The sequence below is a fragment of the Lycorma delicatula genome, chromosome 5 (assembly GCF_047948215.1).
Source record: "Lycorma delicatula isolate Av1 chromosome 5, ASM4794821v1, whole genome shotgun sequence".
Taxonomy (NCBI): domain Eukaryota; kingdom Metazoa; phylum Arthropoda; class Insecta; order Hemiptera; family Fulgoridae; genus Lycorma; species Lycorma delicatula.
Genome location: NC_134459.1, coordinates 41143064 through 41147518, shown reverse-complemented (window position 1 = coordinate 41147518; position 4455 = coordinate 41143064).

Genomic DNA, 4455 nt, shown 5'->3' with positions numbered 1-4455 from the left:
TTTTTAGTAGGCACGTGTATTGACAAACAGCTACTGCAGGATGGTCATATTAATTTTGTGAACAAAAAAATATTTTTTTAAATGGTTCTCTCAAATACTGATGAACAACTGTTTCTGTCAATTTTATCCTTCTTTGTTTTACCTAATGCCTAATTTTTTACTTTCCTGGCTATAGTGATATATGCTACATTAGCTGCAATGGAAAAATATACAAATCAATAAAAAAAAAAAAAAAAATCTGTTTTTTTTTCACGTTTTGTGCCTTAAGGAGACATTAAACAATATTTTTTTTTTTTAACAAAAAAAAAAAAATAAGTTAAATAATATGCGAGAAAAATTTTTATTCCAAACCCTGTTTTTGTAAACAGATATTTGTGTGTATATATTAAATATTTGCAAAAACTGGAAAAAGGGGTGGTTATTGCTTTGGCCTGAATAAAATGTCAATGTTTATAAAAATGACTTCATACTCATTTCTTTTTTTACCTAAATACACCTTCAAAAAAAAAGTTTCTTGCATCCATATTTTCTACATCAATAGGCCTTCAAATCGCTGTAAATATATTTTGCCCATCGCATTCCAATGATCTGTGCTTAATAAAAAATATATTTTTAATTTAAAAAAAAAAAATTATTTTAAATTTAAATCAATCCTACAAATTATGTTTTGCATTTAATTGTAAAAATTTTAATTGTTCAATAGTCCTTACTCTTTATTTCTTTAAAAAAAATTTAGGTATAAATTTTCACTCCCATCCTAGAAAAATAAAACTTTGCTTATTTAGAATAACAGCTGTATCTTTGTATTTTTAAAAGAGCTTAAAAAATCTTTTTTTAAATTTATTATCAGCTTTCTAGTGGTTAACTTGTTGCAAATCAATTGTTTAACAGCACTTGACCTTTCATCTAGAGGTTCAGGGTTCAAATCCTGATCAGGTATGGCATTTTCACACACTACAAAATTGCCATTTTATCTCATCCTCTGAAGCAATACCTAACAGTGATCGTGGAGGGTAAAAAAAAGTTGTTTAACAGCTGACTTTCAAAGTCAAAGGTTTTAGGTTCAAAACCTAGTATTTTATATGGATTTGAATATTGACCCTGGATATCGGTGTACGTTGGATGACTGGGGTTTGATTAACCACATGCCTCAGGAATGGTGGTCGGCTTGAGTATGTAAAGGACTACACCTCATTTACATGAGGTGAGATGAGGATATGTTGGGCCCTGGGGAGGTTGCTAAATGTTCACTAGTTGGAACAGATTGCAATGTACACATAGAAAAATTTTTTTTGAAATTGTGATGCTAATATTAAAACAATTTTTTTTGCTTTATTTAGTTGAGCATCTTGGGATTCAAAAATTAAATATAATTTAACAACTTTATATTTAATAAAATGTTTTTCTTTAATCAGTAATATTAACATTAATTACAATCCATAGTTTTTTTAATATGTCAATGAAGAAATAATTGAACATTTTTAGTTGATATTTTTTTAACACACTTGTACATTGTAAAAAGAATTCATAATTTTGTTTTTTGTTTTTCAATAGAAAGAGTTTATTTTATCTTAAAGATATAAACAAAGTTTAAGATTGTATTTTCTGGCTTTAGTCTAAGCTTTTTAAAAATGAATTGAAACATAACTTTGGCACAGCTGCAGAAATTAAGCAACTACTTGCTGGCTTTTCTAACTTCATATCTTATAGAACTCTGAGGTTACATTGCTAATTTTTGCTTTACATGGAATACATTATTTTTCTAGAGGAGATAATGCTACAATAACTTTTTCATCTTTGGAAAACAGATTCCTGAATAACTTTAGTATGTCTGGAATTGAACTAAACGGCTACCGATCACTGTCCTGCCTGATCTATAATTCATGCTGGTTAAGAAAATCTATTTTCTTTCATCCAGTTAAATGACCATCATTACCAGTTCTGAGGTACTTTTTTCTCTTGCAAAAGTGGGTGTTAATTTTTTCTGTATTATATAGTAACTTATTTCATTCAATCTCTATTTAACTATTAAAAAAAAAACCATTATCATAGTATACTGCTTATCTTATAAAATTTAAACTGCTTTTTTTTAATTTTGTTATATTGACCCATGATCATCTCGCAAATAAACTGTTACTTCATCTTTGTAATTAGTGTTTCAAGAAAACAATTTTTGAATTTAGATTACTTGTCATACTTGTCAGCAAATCTCATTCCTTAATTCTTATTCTTTGAAGTGGACAATGATAATCCAACCACTTGCATGTATATAAAAATTCAAAAATTGTTTTCTATGCCATAATTTCATTCAGCCACCACCAAATCATCATCTGCTTACAAACTAGCACCTACAAGATGTTGCCACCAATTATATTTCCAAATTTAATCCTTCTTTCATAAATTCCCATAATATTAAATACAGTTTGTGATAAAGAACAACTTTGTGTCAGACCTTTGTTGGTGAAAATATTTCCAGCAAGCATCCTTTTACATCAAGCATTACTTGGATAGCAATCTCATAAAAAGTAAACCTATTAATGCAAAATTTTAAAGACATTTGTAGGATTACAGTTCCTTAAGAAGGATTTAGAAATTTTTAATTTTAATTTTTCAGAACAGAATTCTTAGATTTGATGAAATTATTACTATAGGGGAGTCATTTATTAGTAATCATATTTAATAACTGCAATTAGTAGTTACAAATGAAAACAATAACAAAGGCCATTTGTTTGTAAAATACAATAATGTTGAACATTAATATTTTATTGTGTTTAGTAAAAACTATGATTTAATTGGGGCAACATTCAATCAACGAAAAGTTCTATTTGTAACTTACATTATAGTAATTATAATATCAGGTGTGGCTGAAATGTAATGCACACTGGAACATGACAGGAGAACAAAATGTTGCACTAAATGACAAGTGTGCAGGCATCTTGTTTCATATCCCTACTGCTAACATCTCAAATATTCCTGATCCATTCCCTCTTATTTTTCTCTGTTATGGAGTTGTGTGTACCTAATAGATCAATGTGTCTGAAACAATATGCAGTTATTGAATTTAAACTATAGAAAAAGTGGCCACTAGTGACATTTAGTGTCACCTATTTGTGCTGTTAAAATTGAATATTGAAGATGGACTTCACAGTGGTTGACCAGTTTCTGTGACTGAAGGGAAGCACCAAAAGAAGGTAGATGAAATGATTCATAATGACATAATGTTTGTCGAATCACACATCATGTATTGCCACCCAAGTAGGCATATTCGAAGAACAAATAAGAGAAATTATTGGACAACTGGGCTATTGTAAAACCTGAGATCATGGAAAAGAAAAAGCTTCTGAAACATTATGGTGATGGAAATGACTTACTTTTTAATACTGTGATGGGAGGTGAAATTGTGCATAATTACGACCCAGAAGAAAAACAGTAGTGGATGGAATACCAACACTATGGTTCACCACAATAAGAAAATCCAAAACACAACTGTAAAAAAAAATTCTTTTGACAATTGTTACGGGTTACCAAACACGTGTACACGATTGATTATCTGAAAGCTGGGTCAACTATAAATTCTGTGCAATATTAAGACTCAGGTTTCATTTGTTCTTTTTTTGTTAAAAGGAACTTTAAATTTTATTATGGAGAGCTTTTATATTAAAAATTTTCACTTTTTTTGTTACTCTTATTAATTGAATTGGTCAAATGCCCTATTTTTTAGTCAGTCTAGTTCCATTCTCCAAAGGCTCAACTTGTGTTTGTTATGAATTTATAATTAATTGATAAAATAATGATATATATATATATATGCATACATAAATTACAAGTTCAAAGTATAATAAAAATAATTTAGAATTAAACTTTGCCAAGGTGGCATATTATTCGACATCTATATCATGACCAATAACCTATGTAGCCAATAGTTCTGCAACATGATAATGCTTGGCTACACACACTGTATACAACCACAAAGGCTCTTGTGAAGTTGAAATCTGAATCTATTCACATCCTTCATAATTACCAGATTTGGTGCCCTACAATTTTCACTTCTTTCTGCAATTAAAGAAGGATACTGAGAGAATTCATTTCAACACGAATGTTGAGCTGAAGGATGCAATGAGGTTGTGGCTCAAAGAAGGACCATCGGCATTCTTCATTGACAGAATGAGAAAACAAATCACTGTAAATGCTGAGTATATGAAAAAATAATTTTTTTTTAGTAAATAAAATGTTCTTTTATGCCATATTTGGTTTTATTTGTGAGTTGTAAATGACTATTTTCAGCAATCATGTTTTAAACCATCATATTTCACCCATCTCTTGCAATACAGTATTATAATAACATACTATAAAATAGTACTATTTTAAAATTCAGTATAACATGCTAACTTATAACATAGAAGAATGAATGGTACTTTCAGGCCTGATAGGTAGGAGAAAAATAAAAAAAAAAGA